Source organism: Schistocerca americana, chromosome 1 (assembly GCF_021461395.2).
Source record: "Schistocerca americana isolate TAMUIC-IGC-003095 chromosome 1, iqSchAmer2.1, whole genome shotgun sequence".
NCBI lineage: Eukaryota > Metazoa > Arthropoda > Insecta > Orthoptera > Acrididae > Schistocerca > Schistocerca americana.
The window spans coordinates 768,124,533-768,151,463 of record NC_060119.1 but is presented as its reverse complement, the minus strand read 5'-3'; the positions used below and the strand labels follow the sequence as shown (position 1 = coordinate 768,151,463).

At 44.9% G+C, this 26,931-nt stretch overlaps 1 protein-coding gene across 1 annotated transcript in view; it reads right to left on the bottom strand.

Annotated features, from left to right (window-relative positions):
• The window catches only part of LOC124612080 (BTB/POZ domain-containing protein kctd15), a 607,697-nt gene extending 590,531 nt beyond the window's left edge, over positions 1-17,166 (bottom strand). The window contains exon 1 of the mRNA XM_047140298.1: positions 17,123-17,166. The gene's annotated coding sequence lies outside the window, so the exon portion shown is untranslated. The remainder of the gene's footprint in view (positions 1-17,122) is intronic.
• Positions 17,167-26,931: the final 9,765 nt, after the last annotated feature.

The following is a 26,931-nucleotide window of genomic DNA, read 5'->3' as shown; positions in this document are numbered from 1 at the left end:
GTTCTGCAGACACAGTTCTACTGCAGTACGGATAATCATCGCAGTCGGCGCCCCAAATAGCTTGGAAATTGGAAACATGCTCCAAAAGTTGAAGTAAACTTGCTAGTACGATTCTTTTGGGCAAAACTTCTAAATTGGGGCCGATTCACTGTGAAATTCTGGTGGTGTATGGAGATAATGCAATGTCGCGTCACCTGTAGTGACATGATGCCAACAATTTGAAAAAGATCGTACGCACGTGGGTGATGCTCATCTAGAGGTAAGGCTGCCGACACCGACCACAGACGACAATGTGCTGGCGATCGAGGTACTGATTCGCACCAGTCGCAGATTTTTCGAACGATGATGTCGTTCACACAGCGGTTCTCGACTCCGTGGCCAAAAAGTGGATTTTTATCGTTTAGGTACTGAAAGAATGGTAGAATACTGTTTACAGAGACTTGGTAACTGTGTTGAGAAATAGTTTCTTGTATGTCATTTATAAAAATTATTTGGACTGCCATAAAAGTACGTAACTTACTTTCCGAGGAACTGTAGATGATGTCTTGAGTAGCAACTCAATCCCGCTAACGTCATCCAATGAAGCTACACAGACAGGCCACCTCTTCGGCAGGAAACACGGGTTGTCAATGAGACGGATCGCAGGAAGGGTTGTGATAGTCGCAGGCACGTTCGACGTCATGTGTCGATCTGAGTGCTGTCAGACCCACAGCGTGAAGTCCTGTATGCTGTTTCTGCAGCTTACTTCATCACGTTGTCTGCCTAGCGAGAGGCGTTGGCGTCCATATGTGCGACTCTTTGTAACGGTGTCGACTGACGCTCCTGGGCATGGGTTCCCATTCTCAATCTGTTCCTCAAGCCCCCTCTACCTCCTTTCGATGACGACTGTTCACATTTTCCATTTAGAGTGGTGGAATCAGAGAGCACCTTAGTTTTAACTATGAAGTTTAGATCAATCAACGCTCAAATTAACAGATTCATAGCTATACCGGTTTCGAGCTGCTAGTCTCAATGACTAGTCATTATCTTCTGGAAGTTTGTCATTATCGTTTTGTTACACCCTTTATTGAAAGACTATAGAAATTTAGAAACGCAGAAACGTCTTTACCAGTAAAGAAGAAGGGCTTAAACTGGACAAATTGTGGCCCTTAATACTAAGTAAAGCAAACAGCGTTAACACTTCTGCACCACAAGCTTCTTAAATCACCACGACTTCGCGATCTTTAGGAGTGTTAGGATGGCGTCACTACTCGACCGTTGCGAAGTTAGGAATAAAAAGTTTGGTTGTTTAGGCAAACTCTGTCTATTTCTTCTGTAGTAGGAGAAAAAACATCGAGCAGAAAAACAGGCCTTACACCCCAGATTAACTAACAGAAAACCAATGCCACCATGGATGTAAACTGTGAAAGTGTGTGAAGATCCTTAACTATCAGTATATTGGGCCCTAGACGCGCGGTTTCGAAATGAAATTTAGTAAGAACTCTACTCCGGGCTACGTTTTTAACTCTTTGACACCAAATTTTTTGTCAGAGTGAAAGGTAGTAATGTATGGTCATTTTGATTGCTGCTGGAGTCAGAAATAACAACATAGAAAAACTATTTCCCATAGTTTCGTTTTTCAATATGGGGAGTGTTTGGTACACACAGGATTATTCTTAAGCACCCCCCGGATTGGAGAAGAGGACTGTGCAAATAGTACAAGGCATACAAAGAATCACACACACATCAGTGGACAGAGCATTTCTTCAAGTTTGTATTTCATATTAAAGGTGCTCGGAATGGGCAACAACAGGCCCATTTGCAATTTTGTTCATCAGGTTGCATATCTATATCCACGAAATAATTTGATTCAACAACACAGAGCAGAGCGTCAACAACGAAACTTAACGACCTATAGGAACAATCTGAAATTCTAAGAATTCTGTAAACCATTAGCAGGCTTCCCTTTACCATTGGGGCACTGACACCTATCAATAACAAGCAGAAAATTTCCACTTGACCTCTGATACCGTGTCTCGGTAAACATACATCCCAATGATAGTCAAAGAGTTAAATCTACGAATTTCAGCATTCTATACGAGTAGTGGGACAACTTATTAGTAAGCAGGGCATGATCTGATCTTTTGACAGTTACAATGCTCTTCACAAAAATCACTTTTTCTCGTAAAAATTACTCTGCCATGAAATTAACTATTGAATTTGCAGAGCAGTGCTAAATCTGAAACCTCTAAGCGCAAGGCATCTGAACAGATAACTTCATCATGTCTGAACAATGAAATTAACTAGCCCAAACCAATAAAGAAATATTCCATTAAAACCTTCCGTTCTTCAAACATATCATAACTACACGCAAGCAAGCAGTGCAGCGACAACATTACCTCGTATCCCCACTTATCAATCATCTTTACCAAATAAACCAAAATTCATCATTCTCTACATATTTATCTATGTTCTCTGCGAGCTTCACTGAAGCGCCAATGAGACTGGTATAGGCATACGTATTCAAATACAGGTATATGTAAACAGGCAGAACACGGCGCTGCGGTCGGCAACACCTATGCACGACAGCAAGTGTGTGGCGCAGTTATTACATCGTTGCTGCTGCTACAATGGCAGGTTCCAAGATTTAAGTGAGTTTGAGTCGGCGCACGAGCGATGGGACACAGCATCTCCGAGGTAACGATGAAGTGGGGATTTTCCCATACGACCATTTCCGCGAACATCAGGAAGCCGGTAAAACATCAAATCTCCGACATCACAGCGGCCGGAAAAAGATCCTTCAAGAACGGGACCAACGACGACCCTTCCGCGAATTACTGCAGATTTCAATGCTGGGCAATCAGCAAGGGCCAGCGTGCGACCAATTCAACGAAACATCATACATATAGGGTCTATGGGCTTTCAGAGCCGAAAGCCCGCCCGTGTACACGTCATGACTGAGCGACTAAAGCCTTACGCTTCGCCTGGCACTCAGCCAACATTGGACTGTTGACTGGAAACATGTTGCCTGGTCGGATGAGTCTCATTTCAAATTGTGACAAGCGGATGGACGTGTACGATTACGCAGTCAACCTCATGAATCCATGGACCCTGCATGTGAGCTGGGGAATGTTCAAGCTGGCGGAGGCTCTGTAATGGTGTGAGGCGTGTAACGTTGGAGCGATATGGGACCCCTCATACGTCTAGATACGACTCTGACTGGTGACACGTACGTTAGCATTCTGTCTGCTGGCATGCATTCGTTCATGTCCATTGTGCATTCCGGCGGACTTGGACAATTCCAGCAGGACAATGCAACACCCCACACGTTCCGAATTGCTACAGTGTGGCTCCGGGAACACTCTCCTGAGTTTAAACACTTCCGCTGGCCACCACTCTCACCAGACATAAGCATTATTGTGGATATCTGGAATGTCTTGCAACGTGCCGTTCAAAAGAGATCTCCACCCCGCTCTTACTCTTACGGATTTATGGACAGCCCTGCAAGATTCATGGCGTCAGTTCCCTGCAGTACAACTTAGAGCTTAGACATTAGTCGAAAGTCCTTGTCACGTCTTGTTGCGGCGCTTCTGCTTGCTATCTGGGGCCTTACACGATGTAAGGCAGCTGTACCAGTTTCTTTGGCTCTTCAGTGTATTTCATACCGCATAGCCAACATCCTACTTACTCAGTAGCTTCTCTTTGAATGCTATCGCAACGATAATACTACTAGCAACCAAAGATGACATTGCTTCTACTAAGAACCTCTGTAGCGTAACATATCGGCAATCGAAAACAACTGTGTGAAAAATTTTTAGCGTTCATATATGAATTGTGGCACATGAAATGAAACTATGAAAGTCACATCAGTTCCTTGAATAACAAAAATGAACCTGAAGCCTTACAACAGTTCTACACCTATTGGAAGAAAAAGCGACAGTACTACATAGTTACTAATAATTATTACATTTTTAACCAAGTGACTAAGATGGCATATGAGACCGATGCTACTGCTGATGTAGCCTAACACAACATTGTTGATCAGAGTAAGAAGACACATAAACTGTTTACGGTGCGATACGTGTATGATGTAAAAAATGGCTCTGAGCACTATGGGACTTAACATCTATGGTCATCAGTCCCCTAGAACTTAGAACTACTTAAACCTAACTAACCTAAGGACATCACACGACACCCAGGCATCACGAGGCAGAGAAAATCCCTGACCCCGCCGGGAATCGAACCCAGGATGTATGATGTAAGTTTTATTTGTGCCTTAGGACTCTAAAGTGTTACCGCATCAGCAGCTAGTTGTAAATGTAATAATTACCACAGTAACAGTAAATTACTATTACCTCTCACTCTCCTTTTGTTACGTGGAAACGGTGAAAATGGAAGATTAATTCGTTTTGAAAATGAAACCATCTTAGTCCTCACTAATATTCCTCGTAATGTGTAATCCGAATTTAGAACATTCTCTTTGCTAATTAATCTAAAAAGGATTTGGTTCAAATGGCTCTGAGCACTACGGGACTTAACATCTGTGGTCATCAGTCCCCTAGAACTTAGAACTACTTAAACCTAACTAACCTAATGACTTCACACACATCCATGCCCGAGGCAGGATTCGAACCTGCGACCGTAGCAGTCGCGCGGTTCCGGACTGCGCGCCTAGAACCGAAAAAGGATTTTTCGACTGATATGTAGCAACGTCTGAACGAGTCGCGAGCATATCTTATGAAATACACTCCTGGAAATGGAAAAAAGAACACATTGACACCGGTGTGTCAGACCCACCATACTTGCTCCGGACACTGCGAGAGGGCTGTACAAGCAATGATCACACGCACGGCACAGCGGACACACCAGGAACCGCGGTGTTGGCCGTCGAATGGCGCTAGCTGCGCAGCATTTGTGCACCGCCGCCGTCAGTGTCAGCCAGTTTGCCGTGGCATACGGAGCTCCATCGCAGTCTTTAACACTGGTAGCATGCCGCGACAGCGTGGACGTGAACCGTATGTGCAGTTGACGGACTTTGAGCGAGGGCGTATAGTGGGCATGCGGGAGGCCGGGTGGACGTACCGCCGAATTGCTCAACACGTGGGGCGTGAGGTCTCCACAGTACATCGATGTTGTCGCCAGTGGTCGGCGGAAGGTGCACGTGCCCGTCGACCTGGGACCGGACCGCAGCGACGCACGGATGCACGCCAAGACCGTAGGATCCTACGCAGTGCCGTAGGGGACCGCACCGCCACTTCCCAGCAAATTAGGAACACTGTTGCTCCTGGGGTATCGGCGAGGACCATTCGCAACCGTCTCCATGAAGCTGGGCTACGGTCCCGCATACCGTTAGGCCGTCTTCCGCTCACGCCCCAACATCGTGCAGCCCGCCTCCAGTGGTGTCGCGACAGGCGTGAATGGAGGGACGAATGGAGACGTGTCGTCTTCAGCGATGAGAGTCGCTTCTGCCTTGGTGCCAATGATGGTCGTATGCGTGTTTGGCGCCGTGCAGGTGAGCGCCACAATCAGGACTGCATACGACCGAGGCACACATGGCCAACACCCGGCATCATGGCGTGGGGAGCGATCTCCTACACTGGCCGTACACCACTGGTGATCGTCGAGGGGACACTGAATAGTGCACGGTACATCCAAACCGTCATTGAACCCATCGTTCTACCATTCCTAGACCGGCAAGGGAACTTGCTGTTCCAACAGGACAATGCACGTCCGCATGTATCCCGTGCCACCCAACGTGCTCTAGAAGGTGTAAGTCAACTACCCTGGCCAGCAAGATCTCCGGATCTGTCCCCCATTGAGCATGTTTGGGACTGGATGAAGCGTCGTCTCACGCGGTCTGCACGTCCAGCACGAACGCTGGTCCAACTGAGGCGCCAGGTGGAAATGGCATGGCAAGCCGTTCCACAGGACTACATCCAGCATCTCTACGATCGTCTCCATGGGAGAATAGCAGCCTGCATTGCTGCGAAAGGTGGATATACACTGTACTAGTGGCGACATTGTGCATGCTCTGTTGCCTGTGTCTATGTGCCTGTGGTTCTGTAGTGTGATCATGTGATGTATCTGACCCCAGGAATGTGTCAATAAAGTTTCCCCTTCCTGGGACAATGAATTCACGGTGTTCTTATTTCAATTTCCAGGAGTGTATATTAGTCACTTTTGATGCAGATTTAGCCATGATATTGAGGAAACTAGTGCCAGGTATTATGTAATGCCGTCAGCAACTTCTTCGTCTACTCAGACTCCGTCACTGCCTTCGAAAGCATCAAGAAGTTATATCCGGAAGTAAAATAACCCAAATGGTTTAGGACTGACTGGAAAGCCAGGCGAAGGAAGTGCCGTTCTGTCTGTAACCAGGGTAAGCTGAAATTCAAGGAAACAAATCAGTTCAAAATGTTCAAATGTGTGTGAAATCTTATGGGACTTAACTGCTAAGGACATCATTCTATAAGCTTACACACTACTTAACCTAAACTATTCTAAGGACAAACACACACACCCATGCCCGAGGGAGGACCCGAACCTCCGCTGTGACCAAACAAATCAGTAGATAAGGCACTCAGCTGACCTGCACCTGACAGTTTTTAGCATAGTACGCATACTGTCACCTCGGCGCTGGGACACAAGATATAGCGTTGGTGTCAGAGAAGAACGAATAGTGGTTGGCACACCACAATGCCCTTGATGATGATGCTCACGAGCTGACCGATTAATTCCTACGTTCGGCCGCTAAGCTGGGACTGTTGTTCTCGCAGTCTCTGAATACTACATTTCTTTCTGAGTCTCCTGATAAAGAACAGACTTTTGAGTGACCCTTGTGGTGTGCAGGTTATTGCATAAAATATGCACTAAATATATAAAATACATAAGAGGTCGGTCGCTTGACGGCGCGTTCGGCGCGGGCCCGCCCGTTGCCGGCGCGCCATAAGGCACGGAGGCTCGCACTGGAGCGTATTGCTTCCAGTCGGGCGTGCCGCAGCAGTCCTCACAGGGGAAGTGATGCGTCTCTCATAGCCTCTCCTTCCCAAGTGGCTCTTTCCGCCTTCCCGTGGTGTCAGATGTTAAGCTTGGCATTCTGCCTTGCGACAAAAGGGAGAGCTGCGACCCAATCCGATGCGAAAGCGAAGGGTGCGTGGCACAGGGGGAGATGTGTCGAGGGACCGAACACCAGTCCCTTTCTGTTCGCAGGGCACAGACCAGCAGGTGCTCTGCATGCCGGCGACTTCGTTTGTCGGCGTGGGATCGCGGCGCGAGTCGGCAAGGGTGCTTCGCCGCGCCCCTTGGTAACCGGGGCGTGTTCTGCCAAACCCAGGTGGTGGTAACATCGCCTGGGCCAGGTTAGATGGGTCCAGACCGCCGAACGTCTGGGGGACCGGCCCGCCACCTGAGTAGGAGTGGGTCCCTGGCCGAGAGGTGGAAACTCGGGCAAGTAGGCGGCGAAGGGCGAGAGGTGCATCCGCCTCTCCAGAGTGCGGGGTGCAGTTGCCGGGGTGCGTCGCGTGAAATCGCCGATGACGGAGTCACCGAGGGGGACCAGTGCGCTGGAAACGGTGCGCTGAACCCAGCACCTCTGGAGTGCCCTTGACCTAGGGGCGAGGTCGGTGGGCGAGCTGCAGAAGTCCCCCCCCCCCCCCCCCCATGCCAGAGGAGCCTGTCCGGGGCAAGAGACGGGCTCCCACCCCTGTTTTTTATCACTCGTACAATATGGCGACACCAGAGACGAGTGATTCGAGAGCGCCATCGCGAGCTTCTTTGATGCCTGAACCTGCTCCTCAGGACGAGTTAGGACAGGCAAATGAAGAAAACTTCTACAAAGACACTCAAGGATCACTTTGCTCCTTGAGCAAAACATCAAAGACGGTAAGATCAGTCAGGCGGCATTGACAATAATTAAAAACGAGCTGGCGGCGTGGGCCATCGCTAACGCCAAGCTCGAGGGCCGCGTAGAAGAATTGGAAAAAGAAAATGAAAGATTGAAGAAGCAACCTGTTGAGACCTGGGCGGGAGTGATCGCACAAGCGCCACCAAAACCGCAAACAACCAAGGACACCATTGCAAAAGTCACCAAACGATCAGACACAACGGTCTTTCTAAGGACCCTGCCTGGTCAGGATACTAGCGTGAGAAAAATACAGGAGCTGCTCACTACTACCATAGACCCTGTAAAAGACAAGATCAGAATCAACAAAGTAAAACCAAGTAAGAATTCGGTAATCGTAGAAATTGCCTCGGAAGAGGACAAAGTAAAACTATTAAACAATGCCAAGTTAAACTCGGTGGTCAAATGCGAGCCACCGAGGAAAAGAAAGCCGCTGGTCATCTTATATGATGTACCAACGATCATGACAAATGAGGAAATACAAAACACTATAAAGGCACATAACTTTGAGGAGATGTCAGAGGAGGAATTTAAAGAAAATTTCAAACTGAGATTCAAAACGGGGCCTCAGGACCGTGATGTGGTTCATCACGTCGCCGAGGTCTCCGCTCAAATGTGGAGAAAAATAACTGCAATGGGCAAACTGTACATCGGCTTTCATGCCATAAATACACGTGACTATCTTGTGGTACCGCGTTGCCACAACTGTGGAGATCTCGACCACGTTCTGAGGCACTGTACCAGGGGGTCGGCCTGCTCAAAATGTGGCGAGGATGGTCATGTGAGAAAAGACTGTAGGGCTGCAGAAGTCTGCATCCCTTGTAAGAGACGGGGCAGAAAACCTTGTGGCACCACTGGACGTAACTGCCACACCTACAGACTCCTGGAACAGAGATTAATTTCAGGGATAGACTATGGCTGAACAAGCTAAAGCAAACAGGATGCCCAAAAGAAAATCCCCGAGCAAAAGGAGGAGGGCTGCCATGAGGGCAAGTGCCTTCAAGTTATTCTTGAGGTCGCTCACTGACGCCACAATTAAAACCAATGATATAAGTACTCAATCGGACTCTACCACAACGGACAGAGGGACTCAAACTGAGCCTCTTACAGTCAAGTCCCCCTCCTCCCAAAGCCAGGAGACAAGGCCGACTAAAGATCAACGGCAATGGCATCCTGTAACAGAGACTGTGGCAGTCTCAACGGAGGAGAATAGAACTACAAAGAAACCAGTTCAGGAAAACAAAATGACTAGCTCAAATGAATCGGCTACCACAATAGATCCTGTCGTGAGATTGCCACCTGTCGACCCAGTCAGAGTCTATCCTAATCTCGAGTTCACAATGCAACTGGCAAGACTAGAGCAGCCGACTACCCTGAGCACTGACTTAAGACACGTGGTCCGGGTGGCACATGATATGGCAGGAGAGTCACCTTCACGGTAATGGAGGCTGTAGACAGAATTCAACTCAAGTCAGTGAATCTCCCCACCGACTCCGGATCCCTGCGGGACCTACTAAAGAAAGCCTTCGAAAGACGTGGCGAAAAATTCGACCTGGACGAAATCTACCAATAAGCAGTTTTGGCAAATGGACGCATTACATTTGACTGGAACAAGACTTGGCCCAACGACAGAATCCACACATACTTACCATAAAAAACTACATGACGAAAATCACCATTGGCCAACTTAACGCTCATAACAGCAGACTAGTGATGCAGGAGCTACGCAAGGAAGTGGAGGAGAGGAGACTAGATGTGGTCTGTCTGCAAGAGCCGTACTCCCTAAATGGGAAATTAGCTTTCACAACTGCGACCTGGCAAGTTGTAAGCAGAGGGGAAGACCCAAGATCGCCAATAATAATAACCAACAAACTTCTAAGAGCCACAGTTCTAACACAGTTCACAACCAGCCACTGCAACGTCGTGGAGCCGCAGTCTCCATCAGGAACAACTATCTTTATCAACATGTATTTCCAGTATGGTAATGACATTGAGAGACACTTGGCACACCTTACCATAGTCATCACGGCGTTGCGGGGGCGGAAAGCAATTATAACTGCGAATATAAACGCTAAATCCCCCCTATGGTACAGCGGCACCAGGGACCCTAATGGAGAGAAGGCAGAAGAGGCCATCATGGCCTTGCAGCTGGTGGTGGCAAACAAGCCAGGCAACCCTCCGACCTACGTGGTGGGAGGTGGCCAAGGCACAAACATTGATGTGACGGCTACGCCTAATGCTGCGCATCTAATCCAGCAGTGGAAAGTAGTAGAGAACGCCACCACTAGCGATCACAATCTCATCACCTTCAGTATGGGAGACAAGGAGAGCCGCTGGGCCATGGGGTGGGAGGTACAATACAATTACAAAAGAGCCGATTGGGAGAGACTTGCTAGGGAGTGCGACATTCCTGTACTACCAGAAGGTGACGGACACCTGGACATTGACGTAGACAACAGAGCCGAGGAACTGGTGCCAGTAATAACTCGAGCGGTGAAAGCCGCTGTACCTACTAGGAGGAAGGCCATGGCGGTCCCTCCGTCACCATGGTCAGCTGAACTAGAGGAGATGCACCGGTCTGTTAGAAGGCTCAGGAGGCACTACCAGCGCAGTGTCGTCTGGCTAGAAAGACAAAGATGGTTGCAGCTATACCGGGAAGCTAAAGACAATTTCCAAAAACAATTACGCGAAGTAAGATCAAAAAGCTGGGAACACTTTGTTCTGAACCAACTAGCTTTAGACCCATGGGGAGTCCCCTATAAGCTTGTCTGAGAGAAAATCCGCTCTCCGATGGAGCTCTCAACCGTCAGGCGTGGGGACGGGATGACGGAGTCTTGGCAGGAAACCGCTGAGGTCCTTCTCCAGTCCCTGCTGCCTGACGACACTGCAGATGGAGAGACAGACGAACAACGGCAGCTGCGTGAGAACAACAACAATGTATCTGGAAATGATACGGCCGTCTACCCATTTTCTGAAGAGGAGGTAGCTGCCCATATAAAATCCCTGAAGAGAGGGAAAGCTCCAGGGCCAGACGGCACTGTGGCGGAGGTGGTTCAATTCCTGGCCCCCCAGATAGTCGCCCCTCTAACTCACCTGTACAATGAATGTCTCAGGCTGAAAAAGTTCCCTCGAATTTGGAAGAGGGAAAATGTCGTAACCATAAAGAAAGGAGCTGACAAAGACCCAGCAGAAACAAAATCTTACCGACCAATCTGCCTGCTTGATCTGCTAGGGAAGGTTCTGGAGAGACTACTGGCTGACAGACTGGCTGCGCACCGAGTGCTGTGCGGGATGTGCAGCAGGCTGTATGGCTTCAGGCCTGGGCGATCGGCATCTGATGCAATCGCCCTGGCGGCCGAGGTCTGCGGCTCTATTCCGTACAAGTACGTTGTCGGCAACATGGTGGACATAAGTGGCGCCTTCGACAACCTGTGGTGGCCTTGCTCTTCTCCTGTTTAGGGGAGAAGGAGTGTCCAGGGCCGCTATATGGGTGTCTGAGGAGCTATTGCGAGGATCGGGAGGTCTGGCTATCATCCCCTGGCACAAGAGTAAGAAAAACAATCACAAAGGGATGTCCCCAGGGCTCCGTACTATCTCCCCTGTTTTGGGACATCCACATGGAACCCTTACTAGACAAACTACAGCAAAGTGACGAAGTGCTAGAGGTGATAGCCCACGCAGATGACCTCCTCCTACTGGTTGGCGGCCGTAGCCGAGAAGACGTAGAGCCCAAGATAGAAAGAGCAATAGAAATACTACAACTTTGGTGCCGAAACACAAAGATGAAGATTTCACCAGCTAAGTCCACATACCTTCTTCTAAACGGACAACTAGTTCGCAATCCAACTGTCAGGACAGAGGGCTCACCAGTTCTCAGGCGACGTGAGACTCGCTATCTCGGCATCATCATTGATGAAAGGTGGTCATTCGGCAGGCACATCGAAACCGTAACTCAAAGAGCCCTACAAGTACTTAACAACCTCATCTCCATTGGACACAAACGCTTTCATCTCCCACCACATCTCATCAAACTTTATCACAATAGCATACTCACCTCTATAGTGGGTTACGGCTCGGGTATCTGGGCCCACAGGCTCATGAGGGTGGTGCCCGCCATGACAGTGAGAAGAGTGCAGAGAAACATGATTATGAGATCAGTGGGGGCATACAGGACTACACCGAAAGGAGCCCTGTTAGTCATAATGGGACTCTGCCCCTTAGATATCAAAATTCGGGAGCAGGCCGCTTGGTACTGGGCAAAGAAGGGGAATTTGGAGAAAACAGAGGAAATTCTAGGAAGCAGGATTCACTTTCTCACTGGACATGGACCCTATTCGACATACTTATGTCGATTCTGGAAAAAAGCGACACCCGCGTGTGACTGTGGTGTTCCGGAGGGTACTCCTGACCATGTAGTCTACGAGTGCCCCCTTTTCAATGATGTGGCCTCAGTGTTACATGACCAACTACCGCACAATGACACATAAAGACTATTCAGACAACACGACACCTTTCAGACTATTAATAAACTGGCTAACGCGGTATCACAGAAATTCTTAAAGGACTCTCTGAGAGAATTAAATTAGCACCTATAAGAGACCTACCTACGCACCTATAGAGTCTGGTACCCTATTCCCAAACCGCCTGGGTGCGGAAAGGTCGACTTCCTCAGTCTTGAATCCGCCGCGCCTCGGGATTTAGGGGGAGTGGGGTGCGATCTTACCGATCTGGACAACGCACCTGATTTGACCTTAGGATAAGTTTAGCTGTAGGACTTAGTTTTTAGACACTACACTTAGGAACCTGCAGCGATCAACATCTTGGCCTGCCCAGTGTCAGGGGCACGCTCATTGGGGTTAGCTCAATGAGCAAAGCTCTACAGTAGGTTTATACTTTTCAACTGACACATTTGTAACGCTCCAGGCTTTAGTGACTAGTCTATAGTTAGGTTACCTACTTAGTAGTTAATTAACACACTAATTTGCCCAATTGCATTTTCCTTAAGCTTACCTACTAACTAGTTACTAAAATATAACTTAGAATAGCTGCAACTTATATCACTGTATCATTATTTTCGGCCCACTAATCATATAAGGCAGTGGGCTGGATTGTATAATTAATAAGCTTTTCTGCAAATAAAGATTAAAAAAAAATATTTGAACTGATTGTGTTTGACGTCATGACAAGGGAACAACAATGAGATAAACCGGCTGAGCTGCTCTTTAGTTTTGGCGCTAAAGAAGTAGTTGTATATTTTTTTATATATCTCACCTTCCAGCTAGTTTGTTAGGCAACATATTTTTACTGATTCCAAGTGCGGTTGACCCATCGACTTACTTTGTTTCCGGGCGTCCGGACAGATTTTTCTGAACTAGATTATATTTTTATCAGTAAACAAGTATATGTTGTGAAACACAATATATGTGGGAACATTGGAGTCAAAATATGCTTGCACTATGACAGAAAAGAAAAATATTTTTTTTTGCTTTTACGGAATGCGGTTTTGCTGACGTTGTAGTTGCCGTCGTCGTTTTCGGTCAATTTACTTCTTAAACAATGAAAAAAAAAGAATTTTAACGTTCGTGACAAACTTCATGGTAATTATTAACCTAAATAACTAATTTATCCTTTGTTCCCTCACTACGCTTCTATTTTAATATAATCTTCCTACCTGGAGGCTATATTAACAGTTTAATTCTTTATTTCGCAATCCAGTAATCACATTAAAAACTGTAAAGGCGAAATTATACAGCTGCTATGAACTATAAAAAATAAAAATCAAGATTTCGTTGCTGAAGCGTGCGTATAATGATGAATGTGAGTGAAACAGAGACAAAGTAACTGCGGTCTCAATAAAAAAAGTGTATGTTTATCTTAGAATGTTTCAATAAGGACGCTGACAAGTCGCCGAGTGCACTCATAACTACTGGTACCATCGAAAACACTTCAGAAACCCGGAAGCAACTTTCACTTCTGGCAGGCCGTATCAGTAACCAAATTATTTCGAGATTATGACTGTTAAATGTTAGTTAAAATCTCACCAACGGCTGTGATGCATTCGTGATTGGTGGCAGACGTAAGTGATGAGGCAGTTTAAGAAAAAAAGTACGTAAACTGTTTATTATTTCAAAAGTAATCGCTATAGGTGTTAATAAAAATATGGAAACTGCATGGGAAGGTTCGGGAGTGTATGAAGGATGTGCAAGTGCTTCCCAACGAAACTTCTGCAGCGTACTCCAACTCCACATGGGCTGCCCCACATGCTCCTAAGGTCGTTTCGAGAACGCTACATAAGTTTCGTTGAGAACCCCTGACACACCTGCCATACACTTCAGATACCTCCTCATACGATTTCGATAATTCCTGGAGCCCTGGAGGAAGACGTTCTTAACCGTCGATATAATTCGCACGAAGAGGTGCGCGCCAGCATACAATCATCTTTCCGCAGGCAACCGTAAATGTTTTTCCTTGAAGGCATTGACTGCTTTGTCTCACTGTGGGGTTACTTTCGATGATTACTTTCGAAATAATAAACAGTTTACGTACTATATTCCATCTGTCACGTGTCCGTTTGACTGTCCCTTATATTATCTCCCGCATTCGATATTGTATTGGCTTTACAATTAGAGCTATTCTTATCGAGTTATAGGTGGATCTAGTATCTGCGACCGCTTAGGCTACTTCTCAGTGTAAAACAATACCCTTAAACCACTTGAGCCATTTCTTTTTCGTAAGGTAACGTAGCTGACGCCGTCCTTAGTAACGTATTGTACGAGGCAGACAGGTGCATTAGCAGTGAGGATCGTGCGAAAAGGAGATGGTAGGCCTTTAAGGGTTTGAAACAGATGCGATGAATGCAATTTCTTCTGGATTATCTTCGTTTAGAAATCTGTCTTTCATTGTAGACTGCAAAACTGCTTCGGGCCAGCCGTTTGTGTCATTATCATTGTTCAGAAGTAACGATAACCATATTGGCATTTACACTGATCTTGAAGCACTTGTATAAATTTTAATAAAGAGATTCCTCGTATGAAAGAAGGAACTTTGCTTTTAACGAGGGCAGTTCAATAAGTAATGCAACTCATTTTTTTCTGAAACAGGGGTTGTTTTATTCAGCATTGAAATACACCAGGTTATTCCCCAATCTTTTAGCTACACAACACTATTTTTCAACGTAATCTCCATTCAATGCTACGGCCTTACGCCACCTTGAAATGAGGGCCTGTGTGCCTGCACGGTACCATTCCACTGGTCGATGTCGGAGCCAACGTCGTACTGCATCAATAACTTCATCATCATCCGCGTAGTGCCTCCCACGGATTGCGTCCTTCATTGGGCCAAACATACGGAAATCCGACGGTGCGAGATCGGGGCTGTAGGGTGCATGAGGAAGAACAGTCCACTGAAGTTTTGTGAGCTCCTCTTGGGTGCGAAGACTTGTGTGAGGTCTTGCATTGTCATGAAGAAGGAGACGTTCGTTCAGATTTTTGTGCCTACGAACACGCTGAAGTCGTTTCTTCAATTTCTGAAGAGTAACACAATACACTTCAGAGTTGATCGTTTGACCATGGGGAAGGACATCGAACAGAACAACCCCTTCAGCGTCCCAGAAGACTGTAACCATGACTTTACCGGCTGAGGGTATGGCTTTAAACTTTTTCTTGGTAGGGGAGTGGGTGTGGCGCCACTCCATTGATTGCCGTTTTGTTTCAGGTTCGAAGTGATGAACCCATGTTTCATCGCCTGTAACAATCTTTGACAAGAAATTGTCACCCTCAGCCACATGACGAGCAAGCAATTCCGCACAGATGGTTCTCCTTTGCTCTTTATGGTGTTCGGTTAGACAACGAGGGACCCAGCGGGAACAAACCTTTGAATATCCCAACTGGTGAACAATTGTGACAGCACTACCAACAGAGATGTCAAGTTGAGCACTGAGTTGTTTGATGGTGATCCGTCGATCATCTCGAACGAGTGTGTTCGCATGCTCCGCCATTGCAGGAGTCACAACTGTGCACGGCCGGCCCGCACGCGGGAGATCAGACAGTCTTGCTTGACCTTGCGGCGATGATGACACACGCTTTGCCCAACGACTCACCGTGCTTTTGTCCACTGCCAGATCACCGTAGATATTCTGCAAGCGCCTATGAATATCTGAGATGCCCTGGTTTTCCGCCAAAAGAAACTCGATCACTGCCCGTTGTTTGCAACGCACATCCGTTACAGACGCCATTTTAACAGCTCCGTACAGCGCTGCCACCTGTCGGAAGTCAATGAAACTATACGAGACGAAGCGGGAATGTTTGAAAATATTCCACAAGAAATTTCCGGTTTTTTCAACCAAAATTGGCCGAGAAAAAGAATGTGTTGCATTACTTATTGAACTGCCCTCGTACCTTGGCAAGAAAATCATATTCTTTGTTTAATGTAGCGACTAGATTACAGTGGTAAACAGAGCTATTCAAAAACAAGGAACAGATTTCAAACATTTATATCTTGTACATTACAAAAGGTAGCACCATAGCTCCAACGTTCCTAGACAGAAAACGGTTTATAATTTGAACAGTCCAGGTAGACGTTCCAATCACGGTCGCATTGGCGCTGTTTCTTTCTTCTTCATGGTGAAAACTGTGAAAGGAGTAAACTACCTAAGGGTACTTCAGAACCGTGTATTTCCTCAACTTGAAGATGATTCAGATGGCTTCTTTGTCATGCAAGATGGTCCCCTGCCTCATTTTTCTAAACACGTTCGATGTTACCCGAATGACACCATTCCAGGACATTGTATCGGAATAGGAACAGCAGAAGATGAACATTTCCGGTGGCCTCCCAGGTCTCCAAATTTCATATCTTGTGACTTTTATCACTGGGGTTACGTAAAAGATCGCGTTTTTATCCCCCCTATGCTCGACATTGCATTGTTGAAGCTGTAAATTCGATATGGAGAGACCACCTGCTTCGTGTGTGGGAGAAAATGAGTCACCGTTTAATATTTGCAGTGCAACATATAGTGCTCACATTGAATGCATAAAAATTTGAACTTTTCTCTTTCCAGGAACGTTGGAATAGTGTTTCTATCTTTTGTAGTTTGGAAGTAATAAATGTTTGAAATCTGTTCCATCTTTTTGAATAGCCCTGTACAACCAAATCTCTGAACAGAAAGGCAGGTTGATTTAGGCTCATGAATATAATCCGGAGCAAAGCGACAAATTAGATTTCTATTGGCAGAAACTTGCACGTTACCGTTGCGTCGTCATTCTGGATACTGGCAGACCTCGCAGCCCTGTTTCTGCGATGGCGAATTTTCCGTCGTCGACTCACCTGAAACAAAAAGACAATGGAAGATAAAACCACCACACACCACTTAGAAGCTATGTATTTAATCTAAACTGAATTCTCTCATTTTATTTTGCCGCAGCGAATTAACTGGTTCTTATGAATGGGAGTTGCCTAACGTAATCAATTTGAGCAAGCGATTTCAGATAGCAATTGGAAGGATTATATCTCAGCCTTGTTACGTCCTAAAGGATAATTTGAGTTGTGGCTTTGAAAATCATCCCCTTGTATATGATCTTTTAGCATTTGGGGGCACAGATCGAAATCTGGGCCAATATACAAGTCAGTATTCAATTATCAAAAGTCAGTCAGTGGCATCTGAGCTACTATATAAAGACGTTGTTTAACGTTGTTGCTAAAAACCTCGAAAAGGTCTTGACCGTTTTACTTTGCCTTTTGCACGACACACTAATAAACTTTCAGATGGACATATAATATGTATTATTTATACACATAACATATAAATAAATGTATAACATACAGGGTGTGAGGGGTATAAGTGGAGATATTGGGATCATTGTTATCTTAATATGTATCCACTTCAGTGTCTTAGTTGCTTTTCTCTCTTCATCTAACAGTTTTTCCGCAAATACTTACCATAATTTACTACCTGATATTTTCTGCCTGGTCATAGCTGCACCAGTAATGGACTACGCCTGTCAGTATAGACTAACCGTTTTGTATCCACGTGTCCACACATCAACATCTGACCTGCTGTCCAGGGCATTAATGGCTTGCTCTCGCCACGTGTACTTGGAAATACTAACCAACCTAAAACCATACTACTTTTAATAGCTATAACAATTAGTCTGCAAATTACGTAAATAGTTATGTAATGTTGTCCAATACACTGCCCTCAGGCACCAATAAAAATAGCTGCACTTACACCCATGACACCCGCTACGTTGTAGAAACGTTGTTAACAGAAATCTCTAAAAGATCTTAACCGATTTATTTCAGAATCTTACAAGATAAATTAACAAATGTTTTCTTCCTTGCAGTCGCTTTTAACAGAAAACAGGAAAGCTGTATTTAGGCGTTAACAGCTTATGATCAGAATATTATTACAGAATCTTAATCGTCCGAAACTTTGAAATCCTACGAGTTCACAGATTAAAACTATGCAAAATATTGTCACTGAATCTACTATCGTCACATATCGATCAGGTGAAGATATCTCTGGCAAACCTGATGTACTAATGTTCCCAACCGATTTGTCCATTAATTATGAGCAACTTCAGTTCCATATCAAGCATTTGTTTGCAATAAAATGGGAGGAGGAGAAGATGGACAGCGAAGGATGGGAGCAGATGGACAAGACAGGGCCAAGGAGGAGACAGATAGAGAGAGCGGGCGGGAGGAGATGGGGAGGGAGGGGGAGAAGGGAGGGGGTAGAGAGAGGGGGAGGAGGAGAAGATGGACAGGGAGTGGTGGGAAATGGAGCTTAGGGCGTAGATCCAGTTCCCATACGTATTAAGTAATTGCGTAGCATTGCCTGGTTTGTAAGTACAATGTAAATACTGGTGTTTGTCTATTTAAATCAGTCTTAAGGCAACTGCGTTTACTATATCACAAAGTAAGATGATAAACTGACATTTTGTTCAGTGTCAGAAGATGGCTCGTGAAGACTGGAACTAGCAGCAGTTTGCAATAATGTATATACAGCAGCTGATGGTTTGCCCTTCATTGTATTTCCTGAGTTGTTCCCGGTAGACAAAATATTGCGTCATCTTTAGAGCGTGCTTGAGGGACAGTATTGTTTCTTCTCTTGATATTTTGGCTGATAAGCGTACAACCACCTTCTAGGTGAGTCAATGACAGAATTAAAACCTCTTTACGCAACGCTTTTGAGTAAATGCACGTGGTGAAGCTCGCCCTTCTATGCCTCTACATCAGAGCATGACCTTCTTGACGCGGTATAATCCCACATTCAACGTTATCATTCTTATTTCTGAAGCACGCGTTATCATTCCACAGTATTATGTCGAGTCTGTCAGCGACTTATCTTGAAGATGGTTGTACAGTTAAGAAGCGAAATATCGGAAGAAAAAGTATGTGCCCCAGGTCCATGGCCCAAGTGAATAACAATGCCGAGGTGTTTCAGTTCAATTGTTGTATGAATCACTTCCCAATTCATCTGTGTCACAGATACGGAATACAAGTGGTTTACATAAACCCTTTACGAATTATTATGTTTTTACTCATTTCACGCTACAATATCATGGAATATGTCACTTTTTGTTCCTGATAAAGCCCGTTTTCCTGTCTTTTTACGTCACCACTCTACCTGATTCTCTCCCTTACCTCGTATTATTTCCATCCACAAAACTCACCAGGGATCGACTTACCACATCAGCTCTCATAATTTTTACCTAACAATTCTTCTCAAAAACCATTAACTTACATTTCAGCCCTCAAGACGTGGCATAATCCGTCGCACATTATTTCCACTCAGCCATTCTAGCTGTCCTCTGCCAAACCACTTTTCCCTATTGCATGTTCTTAAACTTCATATATATCTTTTCCTATCAACTTCAGAGTTTTCTCTGGCATTATAATAGAGTTAACGACGAGACATCATCATTCAGACTTAAAATCTAAAACCTTGATCATGGCAAAATAGTTCACGGATGAACGCCGGTTGTCAGTGTCCAACGGGCACAATATTTCATCAGCGTAGAAATAGTTTACCTGTGACCTATTTCTCCATGAAGCTCGCCGAGAGAACTGAAGAAGCACAATCTTGATCATATTTGAAATATAACTGAGGAAATATTCATTCATTGGAAAGTATCCGTAATTTAACTTCCTGTAACAGATGAGACTGAATAACGGGAATTTATTCTTCGATAACTAGTTCTGGGCTATAAACGGAGAGGAAGGAAATAACGGTTTCAATAAACAATTAAAAATGTGAAGGTAACAGGGTGCTTGTGCCGTGTTCGTAACGTATCAATATCGCTTTTGCAACTTGACCGCTGAAACTGTTTCTCTGAATGTATACTTCGGAGAAGGAGCAGTGCGGCGTTTAGAAGGAAACCGTCGTGCCGGCTTACGGCGACGTTAACACGATCCAAAGCCTCAAGGCTGCTGCCTGTTCTCAGAACAGTGCAGTCGCTGGGATTGTACATCATACATCACAGGCTGCCGTGTTCAGTGAGCGATGCAAAGAACACCGTGTTCTATGGACACGACTTCATGTTTATCAGATGAAGCATTACAAGGCAGAATAAATACTCCGGCTCGATAACACATGGTCACTGTCTTGTATTCACGCATAATTGTTAAACCTGAGAGGTTTAGCTAATGGCACCACATGTCAAATATTATAATTTCGTCGTTTACCTACGTTCATTATGTTTTCGTTCCCGAGCTGGGACAGCTGCAACCTAACACTACTGAGAACCCACAATAATGTTAAGGTTAAAACTAAAACTGTCTCAAATAAAAAACAGCCCACTACTGCACTAAATTATGTTTATTTTAAACCTTGACCATGGTTTCTGGTATAATAATATAGCCTTCTTCAGAAGTCCTAAAAATGATCAAAATAACGTCTAGACCAGTGAGTTTATAAATTGAAATGTAATAATTCAAATGGTTCAAATGGCTCTAAGCACTATGGGACTTAACATCTGAGGTCATCAGTCCCCTAGACTTAGAACTACTTAAACCTAGCTAACCTAAGGACATTTTGAAACATCCATGCCCGAGGCAGGATTCGAACCTGCGACCGTAGCGGTCACGCGATTCAAGACAAGCACCTAGAACCGCACGGCCACACCGGCCGGCGAAATGTAATGATTGTCCTGCGCATTACATAGGGCAAGTCTATAGCCAGAAGGTATAAAGAACATATGCCGTCGAGGATGGGTATGAATAAGAATGGGCCAACGTTTGCTGAACACATCATCGAAGAAGAACACACGCCCCAACTTGTTAACGACACCGAACTATTGCGTAAAGAAGCAAAGGGTATGAAATCAGAATTATTGGAGGAGGTGCAGATATACAAGTACAAAAAGTTTGAAAATAGTCATTTACTGAATGATCAGTGTTACCCGAAAAGTTCCAGCTTCCTTGAATGTTTTCAGCCCATATTGGGCGTAGCAGATAGGCACTAGTAGTTATTCGATTTTGCCATATGATTCTATGATTATCTTTTGAGATAAACTAATATTTTAGGACAACGCTCCAGTAAGAATTTGTCATAAAGAGTCATGAGCTGCCTTGATGTTAAAAGTGGTTTGTGTTGAGACAGATGTGTTAATGTGCCGTTTGTCATCTTGTACCATGTTACCACACTCATGCACAAGGGTGCTAGTCGTAGAACTGTACAACGACTACGGCCGGCTGGCAGAATCAGCCCTATAAGCTATTAGAGCGTATAATGCAAGCTGAGGTTATAGTTGCATATGATAGTCTCGTTTTTGAATCATACATCAAGTTGTGATACGACAAACTTTGTTAAATGATATTGTTAATGTTCTACCACTCTAATGATGGTATGCAACAGTATTTCATCTGTTGGACATTCTTATTAATAAGTATATGGTCCTTCATTTGCACATGTAGGCTTGTTATTAATTTATTGTCTTACATATTGACTAGTTGCCTGATAATCCATGCGATGTTGCGTTCAGTGGTGAGCGCCAACTATGGTGCACGGGGTGCAGCACATTTGACGACCTTGAGCCCAGTATAACAGAGGTAGTGGCGGAGGACACACGGTGCCATATTTAATTTTACTTATGTTCGAAACAGGCTTATTTCTATTGAAGTTATTTTATTGATCTTGACGCAGCCGCTAGGCTAAGAAATTTGTAATTTATTAGTGTGTATGTAAGTAATATTTTACCACTTACGTAATTTTGAAGTTTATGTGTAGATTGTGTCACTGGTCTAGATGTTATTTTGATAATTTTTTAGGACTTCTGAAGAAGGCTATATTATTACAGTAGAAACCATGGTCAAGGTATAAAATAAACACAATTTAGTGCATCTGTGAGCTGTTTTTCATTCTAGATAATTTGTAACTGTTGCTGTTGTCGCTGCCATGACGAAAATAATAAAAAACTAAAACTGTTATCACTCCGAATGTTGATTCTAAACGTAGTGTTTCAGTACACATTGGTCTGTTGGAGTTGATGTGCTACAAACTACCTCCTATCTGATAACAGCGCGTGTCATCCGAGTCCATTTATATTTTGCACAAACACAAAAAAATTCATATGGTAACGTCTCATTAAATGTCAGGACAGGAGTCTAGGCCCATGAGTTTGATTACTAGTCCCATAGTTGTAATTGTTCTCTAAGCAAAATCAGAAGACGTGAGATAAGAAGAAGGCCAACATAGACGTTGTTAGTGCAGACATGCTGCGTATTGCGCTAGTAGCAGGAGAAATTGGACACGACATAAATGCAGGAAACCCGAAGTGTAATGTTTTGGGTGATTTACAAAGTTACCATGGTGCCAGTCACAATTTTACCAGCGACTAAAGTGTGAACAAAGATCTTCAATTTTGACCCAAGTCTTCATACACAAGGGTATACAAAAATGCCGTTTATTCGCGTCACAGTGTTTATCGTATTGTTTCCGATGGTCTACTCACACAAGGCACGTGGGTGTTCCTGTTGATGGATCAGTTAGTCTTATCCCGCGGTATCTGAGACGAATCGAAGTACACAAGTTTTCGCCAACATAACACAATATTAGGCGCTAGAGAATGAGAGGAACAAGCAAACGCCGGACAGATTGCAGTCCACGTCCTCGCATGATCTTAATCCTCACAGTAGTACAAAGAACTAAATCGTTCCTGACCAAACTTGGAAAACTACGACTCACGCCATGGAGAGTATCATCAGCACAACAAGAAACTGTTGCAGTCAAAAATGGCCATCTAGTACATAAACATCTTAACACTGACTGAGAAGCGAAGTGTACAGATGTAGGAGCAAGATGGTAAAGTGCCAAGCTCTATCACTTTCGTCACTACCACTGCTTCTGAAAGTGTCGTTGCTTATCGACAGGAGCAGCTTATGATACAACGATGTAGTTAGAAAAATCGAGTTGATAACTGGGACAAATGTAGTGAAGAAATAAGAAGACGAGGATCTTCTGATCTGCTAACGCAATGAACGTAGCGATACAGTTGGTGACAGCCCCGGCAGACATCGATGCTATTGAAGTCTATAGAAGCATGTTATTTGGTTTCATATTTCATTCACAGAGAATAAGTGACGATATTGGATCAGCATCGCCGGCGTACTAAACCGTTTAACGTCTCAGGAAGCAACCTTCATGAAATTAATTATCTTATCTTGCTGTGCGAGATATACACTACTGGCCATTAAAACTGCTACACCACGATGATGACGCGCTACAGACGCGAAATTTAACCGACAGGAAGAAGATGCTGTGATATGGAAATGATTAGCTTTTCAGAGCATTCACACAAGGTTGGCGCCGGTGGTGACACCTACAACGTGCTGACATGAGGAAAGTTTCCAACCGATTTCTCATACACAAACAGCAGTTGACCGGCGTTGCCTGGTGAAACGTTGTTGTGATGCCTCGTGTAAGGAGGAGAAAGGCGTACCATCATGTTTCCGACTTTGATAAAGGTCGGATTGTAGCCTATCGCGATTGCGGTTTATCGTATCGCAACATTATTCCTCGCGTTGGTCGAGATCCATTGACTGTTAGCAGAATATGGAATCGGTGGGTTCAGGTGTGTAATACGGAACGCCGTGCTGCATCCCAACGGTCTCATATCACTAGCAGTCGAGATAACAGGCATCTTATCCACATGGCTGTAACGGATCGTGCAGCCACGTCTCAATTCCTGAGTCAACAGATGGGGACGTTTGCAAGACAACAACAGTTCGACGACGTTTGCATCAGCATGGACTATCAACTCGGAGACCATGGCTGCGGTTACCCTTGACGCTGTATCACAGACAGGAGCGCCTGCGATGGTGTACTCAACTACGAACCTAGGTGCACGAATGGCAAAACGTCATTTTGTCGGATGAATCCAGGTTTTATTTACAGCATCATGATGGTTGCATCCGTGTTTGGCGGCATCGCGGTGAACGCACATTGGAAGCGCGTATTCGTCATCGCCATACTGGCATATCACCCGGCGTGATGGTATGGGGTGCCATTGGTTACACGTCTCGGTCACCTCTTGTTCGCATTAACGGCACTTTGAACAGTGGACGTTACATTTCAGATGTGGTACGACTCGTGGCGCTACCCTTCATTCGATCCCTGCGAAACCCTACATTTCAGCAGGATAATACACGACCGCATGTTGCCGGTCCTGAACGGGCCTTTCTGGATACAGAAAATGTTCGACTGCTGCCATGGCCAGCAGATTCTCCAGATCTCTGACCAATTTAAATCATGTGGTCAATGGTGGCCGAGCAACTGGCTCGTCACAATACGCCAGTCACTACTGTTGATGACCTGTGGTATCGTGTTGAAGCTGCACGGGCAGCTGTACCTGTACACGCCATCCAAGCTCTGTTTGCCTCAATGCCCAGGCGTATCAAGGCCGTTATTACGGCCAGAGGTGGTTGTTCTGGGTACTGATTCCTCAGGATCTTTGCATCCAAATTGCGTGAAAATGTAATCACATGTCAGTTCTAGTATAATGTATTTGTCCAATGAATACGCGTTTATCATCTGCATTTCTTCTTGGTGTAGCAATTTTAATGTCCAGTAGTGTATTTTAAAAGGTTGTCCTAAGCGCACGAAAAAGTACAAGTGTCAACTGTGTGCTTTACATTTCCTGACAGTGTGCCTTTTTTTATCAGTTTCTACTGTAACATTGATCATAATACACATGCCTTTTGTTCATAGCCAGCAATACATACGGGAAATTAAGAAATATTCATTGCGTCATCACTGAAGAGAGAACTTTGCTCTAACGGAGAATCATTATCATCTGTAGTTCATGCGATTCACATTTTCCGCAGTTGCTGGTCACCTACAGTTCAAACTTGGTTGGGGAGACGAACGGGCCCGGAAGGGGCAGTTCTGAAGGGAAACCGTTCAATGTTACGTAACTGCCACAGAGCGGGTAAGCTCAGACTAACAGCTCGGGCCTAACTTGGGCTTTGCGAGTGCGGGCTACCAGGAAGACAGACCAGTGGGTCTCTTTGATGATTAGTGGGCCTTTGAGGGTGTGTTCCGCACAACTCCACGTAGCTGCTGAACGACCAGCTGCTTCCCTGAGCCACGCTGGCTTACGTTACGGTAAACAGTTTCCTTGCACCTCGTAGCAACATTTATTCAAATATCAGTATTTACGTAATTCCTTTCCGTGTTCTTAAACGTTTCTCTGCATGCTTATGTACATTTTTTATTCAATACAATCGTTTGAACGTCGACATTCCGGTCCTTAGATTCGGTAGCAGCTATAGTTTTATACTGTTGCCTCCCGACAGTGGTTCATTTTATTATTTTTTATTCTCACTGTTTCTCTAATAGCACAGGCAAAGACACACGTAAAACTGCAATATTTGTGAGCGAAAACGTGAGCAAACACCCAGTCAAATGTGATCAGTTTCATCACTTTCATCGCTAGCTCTGGTTCTGAAAGTGTCGTTGCTTATCTACAGGAGCAGCTTCTGGTACGATCATATAGCTATCTGCTCAGCGATCTAACTCCTCATTGTCAAAATCGAAAAGTGATAATGTCGCACATCGCAGAAGTAGGAACATGGTAGGCCCCTATTATATTCCTCCTGTTGTGTTCCTTTTCCTGCAATACGTAGTCAACCACTATCCACACTTGGCCGCCTTCTTGATCGGTGGTGATATCAGATACATGTTTACAGAAAGTGTTGTAAAATCAGTTGTAAAAACATTCCTGTCCGACAATATTGCTTAACTAAACAGTGACAGAGTAAGAAAACTGAGATATCAACACAGAAAGTGGGTTAGACAATATATCGTTGTTATACTGGATGTAATAATTTATAGGTTATGAAATAGAATCCTCACATAGTGTAAGTAGGCTGTTTATGTTTTCTCTATGTAAGTATGCTGTTTAGGTTTTTTCATTGGTACCGCCACCACTGTATGAAAATCACTGGCTGTGCTGTGGGCAGTCTGTGTCTGCTTTGCATTGTTGTAATACTCGCCATTGTAGTGTTGGGCAGCGGCAGCTGGCTGTGAACAGCGCGTAGCGTTGCGCAGTTGGAGGTGAGCCGCCAGCAGTGGTGGATGTGGGGAGAGAGATGGCGGAGGTTTGCAATTTGTCATGAACTGATATATATATATTATGACTTGTGATGATATTAAGGTAAATACATTGTTTGTTCTCTATTAATATCTTTCATTTGCTAACTATCCCTATCAGTAGTTAGTGCCTTCAGTAGTTTGAATCTTTTATTTAGCTGGCAGTAGTGGCGCTCGCTGTATTGCAGTAGCTTGAGCAGCGAAGATTTTTGTGAGGTAAGTGATTTGTGAAAGGTATAGTTTAATGTTAGTCAGGGCCATTCTTTTGTAGAGATTTTTGAAAGTCAGATTGCGTTGCGCTAACAAAATATTGTGTGTCAGGTTAAGGACAGTCGTGTATAATTGTTCAAAGGGGACGTTTCAATAGGCGCAATAACTGTTAGAGGAGGTGGCAACTTCGATATACTGGTTGGATGCTGGGAAAATGTAGTCAGTCGACAAAGGAGATTGCTTACAAAACAGTCGT